Genomic DNA, 13,783 nt, shown 5'->3' on the forward strand with positions numbered 1-13,783 from the left:
CCCCCTTCCTTCCCAGATCATACCCCTTTTTCAACATTCCACTCAATCTTTGGCTTTTCCCTGGACACTGTTCTGATCATTCAAAGCATTAAGTGATGCCCTCTGCCCACATCTGGCTCTCATTCCAGAGTATACCTGTATCTGTATAATTTATTTGGCTTTTAATCATGTATGTATTTCTGATAACTCTCCATTAGCTGCCCTGGATTGTTATTTATCTTTTTGTGCAAGTTTACTTTCTCAAGGATACTATGAGCAAATTAATGCATTTACATTATTCATTTACATGTCCAGCAAATAGTTCTTGAGGGCCAACTTGTGCCAGGCATTGTTCTAGGTCCTGGAAAGTTCTCTCTCTCCCATCTATCATCTATCTATCATCTATCTCAGGTGGTAGGTGCAATAAAGACAAAGTAGGCTAAGGGGAGCTAAATAATAAAATAAAGGAAATCATTGATCAAGAAAATAAATGACCGTTCCATTCAATTTTCTAATTTATTTATCAAAGAACACCATATGCTAGATGCTAAAAAAATTACACCTGTAGTGACTAGAACAAGCTATTATAAAAAGGGAACAATCCAAGTGGAAGAAAAACGTTATTAGGCTGGAAAACATAGTTGTTGCATTAAATTCTAAAATGGAAGCCATGACATGCAAATGGACACTGCAGGGAACAAAATTAGTAACAGAGAAGATGAAGATAAATTTCCTAGAACACAAAAGCAAAAGACAAAGAAATGAAAATGAAAGAAGAGAATAATTGTGAAAGACAGATATCAAAGAGCTAACTCACAAATAACAAGAGTTCCTAAAATAATTAACAAAATCATTTGTAGAAGAAGCCATAGATAGAACATTTATTGGCTTTAAGTAAAACACTATTTTTTTTTTAATTTTTTTCTGGCTACAAATTTATTCAACACAAAACATCTCCAACTTTACTGAGGTGGCTGACCATGTCCACGACCAAATCCACCTCTAAACTGGAACTCAGTTACTGACCCAGCCCCAGCCTCAGCTTTCTTGTCGACACCAGGGGGCACAGCGCTTCGTCTGTAGGTGTCTCTGTCCGCATCCCCTCATGTGAGTCTTGCAGGTCGCTCTCCCTCCAGACCTTTGGGCCCTGGTCAGCCAGTCTCAGGGCGGCTGCAGCGCAGAGTGGCAGGCACAATCTCGGGGGGCAGGTGGAGGTAATCACGGAGATACTGGATGCCCTTGTTGGTAAGGTACCAGTAGAAATGTTTCCAGGAAAACTGTTCCTTTATGTAGCCTCGTGATTTGAGAGACTGCATGGCCTTCATGACGTGAAGGTTGGGTACATTCTTGTCTGCCAGCTCAGGGTGTTTGGGCATGTGGACATCCTTCTTGGCCACCATCACTCCCTCCTTGAAAAGGAGTTCATAAATGGCAATTCGGTTCTTCTTGGGCATCAACATCTCGGCAGCTGCTACATCTGGGGCTGGGGTTGAAAGCTAAAACACTATTTTTTAAAATATTTTATTTATTTATTTGACAGAGAAAGAGAGAGAGAGAGAGCCCAAGCAAGGGGGAGTGGCAGAGGGAGAGGGAGAAGCAGACTCCCCGCTGAGCAAGGAGCCTGATGCAAGAATTGATCCCAAGACCATGGGATCACGACCTGAACTGAAGGCAGACGCTTAACCAACTGAGCCATCAAGGCACCCAAGTAAAATTTTATTTTTAAAATTAAATATGCTTATTGTATTAATCAGGAATCTTTGGGTTGTGTCAGGGTCCCAGTTCAAACTGGCTTAAGCAAAAGAGGGATTTTATTGGCTCACCTAATGAAGTTCAAAGGTTTACTAGGAATCCATCTTTCCAGTTCTGGCTTTCTTCTGGGTTGGCTTCGTTCTTGGGTAGATTGTTCCCAGTCGCTCTAGGCTGATATTCTTCCAGCTTTCCAAGCCCAAGGGGAGGAAAGAGTTCTTCCTTTCTAATACTTGTGTGGCATTAACCTTGGTTTAATCCTCAGACTCTGATTGGCTGAGCTTGGGTCAGGAGCTCATCATTGACTCAGTTTAGGTAGCTGAGAAGGGTGGTGGCATTGGTTTTGTTGTCAGGACACTCCCACTCCTGGAATGAGCAGCTGTTTGCTCTATCCAGTGTCCACATGGACTGCAAGTAGGGAAGAGATGGTTTCCCAGAGGATGACGGGGCTGCTGGCCCCAGAAGAAAGGGGAGTGGATGTGGCTAGGCTAAATAACATCCTGTTGGACAGATTAATAAAAGAACTACTCCCAGACCTATTAGTGCAGAATTTTTAACTCTAAAAGGTTACCAAAACCCTATAAATAAATATGCAGCAAGAAAAAAAAAAAAGTCACATGTACCTCAGATTTCTCCTCCAAAATTCTACATGCTTGGAAGACAAGGGTACAAAGTCTTTTGCATCATGAAGGAAAGAGGTTGTGTGACCTAAGAATTCATTACCTGGGCAAATGGTCATTCATAATATGTGCACTCAGAAAATAAAATTCCCGGGACTATCCTTGAACAAACTAGTAAAAAATGTGTTCTAGAACAATAAGGATAAATTAAAAGTAGGTATAAAACATCACTACTTCCCATTATTCGACCTCTGAAATTCGTTCCTTTCCACCATCTCTCTTCCTGTCACCATCATCGTTCATGTGGACCACTGCCACAGCCTCTTAACTTGCCTTTCCCTTCCACTCTCCACTCTTCTAAGCCATTCTCCTCATATCATCCACTGGTCTCCTAATAAACCAAATCATGTCCCTTCCTTGCTTAAAAAATTTATGGCTTTGTAGGGCACGTAGAATAAATTGAAGCTCCTTACCATAGCCTTTGAGACCTTGCCTGCTTCAGCCTCGCACATTATTCCCAACTACACTGTCTTTTGCTTACTGCACTGTAGTCATGTGGTCAGTTCTTTCTGTGAGTGTGCCAAGCCCCTTCCTCTGTCGGGCCTTCAAGCATGCTGTTCCCTCTACTTGAAACTGTCTTCTCTTGATCCTTTCTTTGGTTCCTTCTCTTTCATTACATCTGCTTATTTACACCTCTTCCTCAGGTGGTCTCTTATCTCACAATCTAAAAATAGACTTCCTTCCATTTTTCTTGGCACCCTTATCTCAAACCATCATCAAGCCTGTAATTGTATGTTTACTCATGTTCACCTGTGTTATGTCTGTCTTCACCTGGAGTATGAATCCCATGAAGGCAGGAACCATATCTATTTTGTTCACCACTGAATTCCCAGGTCTAAGCACTGGCCTACAATGTTAAAGCAATGGAGTAGGGAGCAGATTTGAAAGTTCTAAATTAGGGGTGCCTGGGTGGCTCAGTCAGTTAAGCATCTGCCTTCAGCTCAGGTCATGGTCCCAGGGTCCTGGGATCGAGCCCCATATCGGGCTCCCTGCTCAGCAGGAAGCCTGCTTCTCCCTCTCCCACTCCCCCTGCTTGTATTCCCTCTCTCGCTGTGTCTCTCTCTGTCAAATAAATGAATAAAATCTTTAAAAAATATTAAAGTTCTAGATTAAATGCACAGATCCAGAATATAGTTTTTTCGTTTTCTGATTTAGTGCCATAAAGATTGATATAAACTGATGTGATGTAGAATCTCTGAAAGCAAAGTTAACAATGCATTCTGAGTGATTGTGACCTTGAAAGACAGATGCAATTCAGTGGATCAGGGAGAGGTAGGAGGACATTTCATGTGTGTATTTGTGCATGTGCATGCACGCACGTGTGTGTGTATGTGTGTTGGTGTTGGTATAGGGAAAGGCAGGAAAAGACTAATAAACAGAGGTCTAGAATTGAGATGGATTAAGAGTAGTGAACTAAAGATGTGAGGAACACAGCAAGGCTGCTATGTACCACAGGACTCACAGGGGCTTAAAATTCAGAGGAAATCCAGAAATTGCTGCCATGAGGACAAAGCTTTCTCCCTAGAGGGGCTTGGTGTTCTGTACCTGCATCAGCCCTAGGACTTTTAGTCTGTGGACAACAAGGACACCTTGTGGCACAACAAGGAAGGGGTGAGAAATATGTAACAAAGAGGCTACAGGTGCTAGAGGTGCTGCCCAAGAAAAGAAGGCCAGGGGCATGGGTATCATGAGTGAAGGGGTGCATGAAGATTTTGGATGACAGAAAAGGAAGGCAAAAGACTTTGGAAACAAACTTGCATGACTCCCCCATGAACCCAGACGTAGGTCTTGTTTAGGGGGGCAAGCAAAGCAGCTCTCTATTCCTGGAAAACAAACTTTATGTGTGATTTTTTAAAGTAAACTCTACCCCCAGTGTGGGGCTTGAACTCATGATCCCAAGATCAAGAGCTGCACTATCTTTATGTATGTTTATAGAGATGTCCCTCAAGATGGCCCCATGGGTGTTGCTGTCTGCAGACAGGGGCACCTTAAGAACAATGAAGAGAGGCAGATATGGCATTCTCAGGTAGAGGATCTGGGCTGGCTTACCTGTCCCTGCCATTTTGTATCTGTTTAACCTCAAGCTAGCTCAGTATCTTAAGACTGCTCTCACTGAAAGGAACAGATGATGAATGATCCCCACAACCTTATGTGTGATCCCCACAGGCTCTGTGATCTGTAATGTCAGTTATACTTCGTCCTGGAGAATGTGGGCATAGTGGGAAGGGTGTGACCCTCTGGAAATGCTGTCTGTGGGCCTGACCTCCATTGGCTTGCTCTGCCATGTCTTCACTATTTGCTCAGCCTCAAAGAAAGACTATTGGCCGGCTGAGTAGTACACTCCTCTGCCCAGTTCTCAGCTTTGGCAGGAACTTTAAAAGATGATTTTATTCTTTACCCTGTCTCTGAGAAAGTCTAGAACACACTCATCGCAACCTCTGGGCATCTATTTAGTTTTAGAAGACTCACTAGAAAAGGTGAATCTGTGCTAACCTGTTAGAAGTAGCATGTGAGAAAATAAGGTTCAATGAACAATTGCCACTAGATGGCACCATAGTAGTCTCGGTGAATCACATGAGAGCTACTTCAGACAAGAAATACAGTAGCTACATGGAAGCAACCCAAGTGTCCATCCATAGATGAACGGATAAAGAAGTTGTGGTAGATATACACAACGGAATATTACTCAGCCATAAAAAGGATGAGATCTCATGTATGGAACTTGAGGGTATTATGCTAAGTAAAATAAGTCAGAAAGAGAAAGACAAATACCATATGATTTCATTTATATATGGAATCTAAAAAAAATGAATAAATAAACAAAGAAAAAAGCAGAAACGGACCCATAAATACAGAGGACAAACTGATGGTTGCCAGAGGGGAGAGAGGTAGGGGATGGGTAAAATGGGTGAAGGGGAGTGGGAGGTGTACGTTTCCAGTTATGAAATAAATAAGTCACAGTGATAAAATGTACAGCATAGGGAATATAGTCAATGGTATTGTCATAGCATTGTATGGTGACAGATGTGCTTACACTTGTGGTGAGCAGAGCATAATGCATAGACTTGTCGAATCACTACACTGCACACCTGGAACTAATGTAACATTATATGCCAACTATACCTCAGTAAAAAAAATATATGGTAACTATAGGAGTGAGTTGGTGAAAGGATATATTTCCACTGAATGACTTGCAAGATACTCTCCTTCATTTCTAAGGATATTAAAAAATCTCCTCAGATCAATCAGTGGATGGTGGGTTCCAGCTCAGCAATTGCCGGGTATGGAATCAACCACCCCATCTATGTTTTTGAAAACCTTATAGCGACTTCACCTGGGGGATGCACAGTCTTCTCAAGACCCGTCACAACCACTCTTTGTTGCCACTAGACTTACAAGTAGAGTCAAATATCAGCTTTCTTTAGGGGGGACTAGTACAAAATCTGACTCAGAGGAAATCATTTACATGCTAAAAGAATTGCAAGATTGTATAACACAGTGGCAAAAACTTGGGAAATATATGCAGAAGCGTGTTCTATGGGTGCTAGACTAAGGATGATGGAATATAGCACTGGATCAGGTCAAATTTATTGGGTGCCTTTATTAGATATTCTGGCTTTAATGTGTTAGTTTTTGCAACTGTAAGCATCTCTAAAACTTTCTTGGTTGGCTGACAGAACCTTGGACTCAGTAGTGGTATGTGTTTAATAAGGTTGGAACGCTAGAACTTCTCTGACAGGATATAGAGGAAGGCATTCAAGATAGGGAGAAAAGAATGATCACGCGACTTTATCACACAAAATCTGCACACCTACCTCCCAAATACATCAACCAGAGGGCCCAGAAGACAAAACATTGAGAAATACATTATTGATGTGAGCACTTGCATCTCTGAAAAACCCTGAAAAATGCTGTTTTCTGTAAGCCAGATATAGTGGTGGAGACACCTCCGTTGAGTTGGGCTCACTGATGCCAATGGGAATGAAGGGATTCCCATATAGTAGGGGTCAAACGACAGAACTTAACCACCAAAGACAAGGGGACATTTACCATAAAAGGCAGCATGAACATAGTGGTAATCAAACTGTTTTGAGACTAGGGATCTTTATTTGGACAATTGATCATGGTGCACCTAGGAATGAAAAAAAATGATAGACTACTAGAATGTTTGACCTGTAATAAAAAGTCTGGTGGCCAAAAAATTGGCTTGAGTGACTTCTCATCTAATTTCTAGACCAAGTGACTTATAGACTAGGAGTCTCTTGATTGGAGGGGGATGAAATGACCAATCTTGTGAACTTCAATTAACATCTTTCCCCAGCTATTCCAGTACTTGCTTAATGGACCTATATATGAAGTAGCCATAATGGTAAGGATGCGGTTATATGTGGACTCAACAACAGAGACTTGCCTTAATCAAGGTTTTTCTGACCAGCAATGCTGCTGAATGCCTAACTTGCCAACTACACAAAGCCCCTGATATGGCATCATTCCCTAATGGGCCCAGCCAGCCCTCAGGGGCAGGTTGATTCAATTGTTCCCTTCTATCGTGGAGAAGAGCAAAATTTTTTTCCTCCTTGGACAAGACAGGTTTTATGAGTACATACCTGCTTTTCTGCCCAAGAATCTTCTGCCAGCATCATCTGTGATTACAAAATATGGCATACTGTAAACAACATTGCTTCTGATCAAGACAGTCATTTCAAAAAAAGTGCAGCAATGGATTCATGCCCATGCAATTAACTGGTATAGCCATATACCCCACCACCCAGAAGCAGCTGGCCTAGTAGAAAGATTTAATGGATTACTGAAGGTATGGTACCAGTTGAGAGATTATATCTTGAAAGGACAGTTCTTCCTCAAAAGATATAGATTATACTTGGGATCATATATATATTTCCCATAGTCTGTCTACATGGGCCTGGGAATCAGAGGTAGAAGTGGACTAGCTCTTCTCATTACTAAAACTCATAGCCTGCCCACAGATATTTTGCTTCTGATCCCTGTGACTTTGAGCTCTGCTCATTTGGAGCCTTGGTTCCCAAAAAATGAATGCTTCTTCCAGAGCATACACCAATATTACATTGATTTGGAAGATGAGACTGCCACCTGATCATTTTGTGTTCCTCAGGCTACTAAACTAACAGGCAAAGAAGAGAGTTATTCTATTGGCTGGGGTGATTGATATTGATTAGCAACTCACTGGAGGTGGGGGACTATATTTGGAAACTGGGTGTTCTCTGGAGTGAATTTTCATGCTAATAGTAGAAGTAAATAGAAGATGACAATTTTTCCACCCACCCCTGCCAAAGCATATTCAGTGATGATTCAGACCCTTTAGGCAAGACGGATTATCCCACCATAAAAAAAAAAAAAAAAAAAAACCCAACCATCTGAGGTGCTGTAGGAAGACAAAGGAAATATGAAATGGGTAGTGATAGAAGGAAGTTGTAAACATCAATTATGGCCTCATGACCAGTTACTTGCTTATTATGCATATGTGTGTAGATATATAATTGTATATATTAATTCTCTTATTATTCTCTCTCCTTCTTATCCTTATTATTTTTATAAGTTTTATTTGAAGTTAACTTTATAATTGTTTTTTTTGAAACACATGTTCAGATGAAATTGAATTTGAGAAATAACCAATGCCGCTCAGGGATGGGTACAATGATAGTTGAGACTCTGCAGATCTGAGTTTGGGAAGAAGACAACACTGTCTTGGTTTCTATGCAGAAAAGTTGCATTTGGGGGAGAAAACAAAGGTTTTTGTGATAATAGCAAAGTTCATAATTTGTAGAGTAGTGTTATGGATGCCAAATAGCCAAAGGAATGGACTGTATCAGTTACCTTAATGCCTCTCAGTTTCAAACTCACCATTTTTTTTTGAATGGGAAAATCACTTTATTTTGTCTGGGGGAGTGGGCAGGCATCTAGTTCCAGAACTTCTGGGATTACTTCTTGGTGCTGGCAGCCTTGGTGACCTTGAGCACCAAGGATCCTAGAACCGGGATTCTGAAAGCCACAATTTCGCTTTTCCAAATGGCTCTGCCATTTAGGTCACTAGATGGAGCCTGTGAGGCTGGAGGAGGAACAAGGGGTTTGCTCCTTGCTGTATATTTTCCTGAGGGTTTTTTGTCTGCTTGCCATTCCTGTGAGTATTACTCCAGCAAAACTTCATCATAGCATAAGCGTTTTCGTGTTGTAGCAGCAGCTGAATCCAGTTTGCAGTTTTTCTAACACGTGCAGAATCAGCTTCATTATGTCTCCTTGGGGAGACAACAGCTAGCCAGTGCCTTCCGCAAAGATCTGGGTCTTTGTGCAGTCTCCTGAGTCCCCTCTTCTGAACTCAGACAACTAACACTGACTCAGCAATACCTCCTACTCAGAGGTTTGAGTTTCAGTTCCTCATGGTCTGTCTACTTAAGTTTCTAAGTTTTAATAACTTCAATCTTCGTTTTGCTTCCTCAGATCTCAGTAGTTGCAACTTCCATGATATTTTATAATTCTCTTTTAACCCTTTTGTTACTGTGATGATTAGTTTTATGTGTCAACTGGGCTAGTCTATAGTACCCAGTTATTTAATGTACACTAACCCAGTTGTTTTAAGGAAATGTTGTAGATGTGGTAAACATCCATAATCAGTTCATTTTAGATAAAGGAGATTACCTTCAATAATGTGGGTGGTCCTCATCCACTCAGGTGAAAGACTATAGGAACAAAAACTGAGGTTTCCTGGGGGAAGAAGACATCCTGCTTCAAGACTGCAACATTAGCTCTTGCTGGAGAATTTCCAGCCTGCTGACCTGCTCTACAGAATTCAAATCTGCTGGCCCCCACAACTGTGTAAGTCAGTTCCTTGAAATAAATTTATTTATGCATATTAAGAGGTTTGGGTTCTGTTTCTCTGGAGAGACCTGACTCATACAGGTATCTAGTTAGGATCTTTGTATGTATTAACATATATTAAACTCTCTGTATTCAAATAACTGGTGTGGTTTTGATTTTGTGAGTGAACTCTAACTGATTCAGTGGTAGATTTTAGTAAAGACTCCTATACTAAATTTTAATTTTTAAAAGCTAACATGGGTAGAGATTGCAGCCAGGAAATAGAACACTGCTTAAGAAGAGAAAATAGATGCCAAAGCAGAGTGTGTAGGTTAGAAGACTAGCAAGAGACAATGATTAACACACAGAGCCCATGGAGTGTAACGGAGGGAATCAGAGCTTCATAAGAAACCAGTTAGTAAAGCTGTAATTAGAATACACTTTGAAGACATACAAACTTGAAGAACAAGTGCTTTCTACAAATAGCAGTGTAAGTCCTCTAGAAGGACAGGATTATCCTGGTATAGAAGGAAAAGAGAGCAGAACTCCTTGGGTCAGATAAAAGATTAGAAGTTGGAAAAGAGGAAACTACAGTATATCAGAGCAGAAGCTACTTGTCTGAGACACGGGTTTAGGAATCCAGTTCTTTAGGGAGGACATTCTGTTTATCTATCCCTATGTAACAAATCATGTAAGAACATAGAAGCTTAAAACAACAAGCATTCATTTTGCTCACAAATCTGCAGTTTGGGCAGGGCTCACTGCAGACAGATCATTTCTGTTACACACCATACTAGCTATAACAGCTAGACTGAGGCTGGCAGATCAACTTTTGAAATGTGTTACTCAGATGGCTGGTGCTGACTCTCTGGGAGCTCAGACAAGGTGATGGGTTGTGAGCCTTCTCTCCATGTGGGCCCCTCTCCAGGCAGTTTGGGGTTACTTATGACAGAGTGGCTGGGATCAAAGACCAAGCATCTTCAGAAAGAAAAAGAAACTGACAGGGTCTTCAACTCTGAGCCCAGAAATTTGTAGCGTTGTTTCTGCTGTAATCCACTAGTCAAGCGGTCACAGAACCCAGGTTCAAGGACAGGAGATATAGGTCTCACTTCTCAGTGGGAAGAATGTCAAAGAATCTCGGGCAGAGGTATGTTTTAAAACTGCCACAGAGAAAATAGTAGAAGAAGCAATCAAAATTTGACTATTGAGAATGCTTACCTGGCCAAGTTAACTGGTAAAGTGCATATAGTTCTCTTTCTGCTGGGTAGTTCAGTCACACAAGTCCTTTTGAAATCCTGAGTTGAAGTATATCCCCTTTTTAATTGTTATATATATGGCTTTCTTGGTTAGGTCAGTCCTACCTGATTATCAACATGATTTGGGAGATTAGACCACAAAATTGGAATAGCATAATCCTATGGAACACATAGTCTTAGCAAGAAAATGACACCAAGACAAATCATAATCAAATATTATCTTAGAAGCAGCCAGGTGACAAAACACATTATGTACAGAGGAACAAGGATAAAGATGATAACAGATTGGAAAGAATGCAAGTGAGAAGACAGTGGAGCATTATCTCTGAAGTACTAAAAGAAAAAAAATGCATTAATCTAGAATTCTATACTCACTGAAAATATCTATCAAAAATGGAGGTTTTCAGACATACAAAAGTTGAAAGAATTCATTGGCAGAAGACCTGCATTACAAGAACTGTTAAAGTCCTTTAGGCAGGAGAAAAATGATACCAGGTGAAAATCTGAATGTATACAAAGAAACAAAGAGCACTGGAAATGGTACTACATAAATCAATGTATCAGATTATTTCTTTTAAGAATCTCTTTAAACACTAACTATTTAAAAATAGCAAAAATGTAGGGTGCCTGGGTGGCTCAGTTAGTTAAGTGTCTGCCTTCAGCTCAGGTCATGATCCTGGGGTCCTAGGATCAAGCCCCATGTTGGGCTCCCTGCTCAGCAGGGAGTCTGCTTCTGCCTCTGCCTCTGTCCCTCCCTCTGCTCATGCTCTCTCTCTCAAATAAATAAATGAATAAAACCTATTGTTATAAAAAATAGCAATAATGTATTTTGGAGTTCATAACATAAGTGCAAGAAAAATATGGCAATAATAGCATAAAGACTTGGAGGGGAGAAATGGAAATATGCTATTATACAGTTCTATACTTTACATGAAGTGGTATCTGATACTAGATACCAGATTTGAAGGAAGTGGTATCTGATACCAGATACCAGATTTGAAGGAAGACTGTAATGACTCAAAGATGTATACTAAGCTCTAGGGCAACCACTAATGCAACAAAACAAAACAAAGAGTTACATGTAAGGCAACAAAGAGGATACAATGGAATAAAAGTAATAAACTCAATGAAATAAGAAGAAGGCAGAAAAAGAGGGGGGAAAAGCATTAACAAACAGATGGTACAAATAAAAAATTAATAGCTGGAAGATAGACTTAGCCTAACCATCAATAATCACATGTCATATCAATAATCACATGAAATGTAAATCACCCCAGTTGAAAAGCAGAACTCATCAGCTTGGATTAAAAAAATAAAAAACAACAAAACATGAGATCCAAGTGTATGCTGCCCACAGGGAACATACTTAAAATACATAAATAGGTTAAGTGTAAAAAAAAATATGCAGAAAATGCCCACAGATATACCATGCTAACACTAGTCAAAAGTAAGTTGAAGATTACACACAAACATGCACACACACACACACACAAATGTGTTTTCTGCGCAATGGAATTAAATTAGAACTCAGTAGGAAAAAGGTATCTGAAGAATCCCTAAATATTTGGATACTAAATAATGTACTTCTTTAAAGAAAAACCCTTGGATCAAAGAATAAATCAAAAGAGAAATTATAAAGTATTTTGAACTGAATGAATATAGAAATACCACATGTCAGACTTTGCAGAATGCTACTAAAGCAACACTTCGGGTGAAATTTATAGCACCAAATGCCTACATTAGAAAAGAATTTCCTCAATTTGCTAAGGGCATCTATGAAAAACCTATAGCGAACATCATATTTAATGAAAAAAGACTGAATACTTTCTCCCTAGTATCAAAAACAATAGAAGGATATTCATTATTACCACCTGTATTTATCATTGTATTTGAGATTCTAGCCACTGCAATAAGGCAAAAACATAAATAAATAAAATAAAAGGCATCCAGATTGGAAAGGGTGAAGTAAAAACTATCTTTATTCATAGTCTACATAGGCAATTCTATAGAATCTACAAAAAGGCTCCTGGAACTAGTAAGTGAGTCAAGCAAGACTACAGAATACAAGATTAATATACAAACAATTGTATTTCTAAATTTATAAAAATCATTTGTGTTTCTGTATATCAGCAATGAACAATCAGAAATTGAAGCTGAAAATTACAATTTACAATAGCATAAAAAATGTGAAATATGTAAGTTTAACTTTTAAAATTTTTATTTATTTATTTATTTAAAAAGATTTTATGTATTTATTTGAGAGAGAGAAAGAGAGAGCATGAGAGGGGGAGGGTCAGAGGGAGAAGCAGACTCCCCGCCGAGCAGGGAGCCTAATGTGGGACTCAATCCTGGGACTCCAGGATCATGACCTGAGCCAAAGTCAGTCGCTTAACCAACTGAGCCACCCAGGTGTCCTGTAAGTTTAACTTTGATAAAGGATATAAAAAACTGTGCAGTGAAAATTAGGAAACATTGCTGAGAGAGATTAAAGAAGACCCAAGTAAATGGAGAGATGCACCTTGTTTGTGCATCAGAAGACTCGGCGTTGTCAATATAGCAATTCCCCCCAAATTGAGCTATAGATTCAATAAATATTAATAAAAATTCCAATAGATACTTTTTGTAAAAATTGACAAGCTTATTCTAAAACTTATGTAGAAACTCAAAGAACTGAGAATAACCAAAACAACTTTGAAAAAGAAGAATAAATTTAGAGTGCTAATGTGTCCTGATTTCAAGACATATCACAAAGCTATAGTAATCAAGACAGTGTGTAAAGGTAAATAAGTCAGGGAAAAAGATTAGGGAGTCTAGAAATAGGCCTGCACACATATGGATAACTGATTTTTGACAAAGACGTAAAGGCATTTAGTGAAGAAGGGATAGTCTTTTCAGTAAATGGTGCTGTAACAATTGGATGTCCATATTTTTAAAAAATAAATTTTGATCCTTACTGCACACCACACACAAAAATGGATCATAGATTTGAGTATACAACTTAAAGTTATAGAACTTCTAGAAGAAAACGTGGGAGAAAGTCTTGGTGATTTTGGCTTAAGCAGATTCCGTAGCTACAGTGACAAGAGCACATCCATAAAAGAACAAGTTGATAAATAGGACTTTTGCCAAAATTAAAAACTTCTGCTTCTTAGAAGCCACTGTTAATAAAAGAATGTAAAGACCAGCCACAGAATGGAAGAAGATATTTGCAAAGCATGTATCTAATAAAAGACTTGTATCCAGCAAATATAAACTCTGTATTAAACTTGATATTAAGAAACAATTTGC

General features: G+C 39.5%; 1 pseudogene; it reads right to left on the minus strand.

The window, feature by feature from the left end:
* Positions 1–884: 884 nt before the first annotated feature.
* LOC123845366 (small ribosomal subunit protein eS10-like) lies at positions 885–1,465 on the minus strand (annotated as a pseudogene).
* Between the last annotated feature and the right edge of the window lie 12,318 nt (positions 1,466–13,783).

Source organism: Mirounga angustirostris, unplaced genomic scaffold (assembly GCF_029215605.1).
Source record: "Mirounga angustirostris isolate CCGP_5_RB_7025 unplaced genomic scaffold, mMirAng1.0.hap1 SCAF_6, whole genome shotgun sequence".
NCBI lineage: Eukaryota > Metazoa > Chordata > Mammalia > Carnivora > Phocidae > Mirounga > Mirounga angustirostris.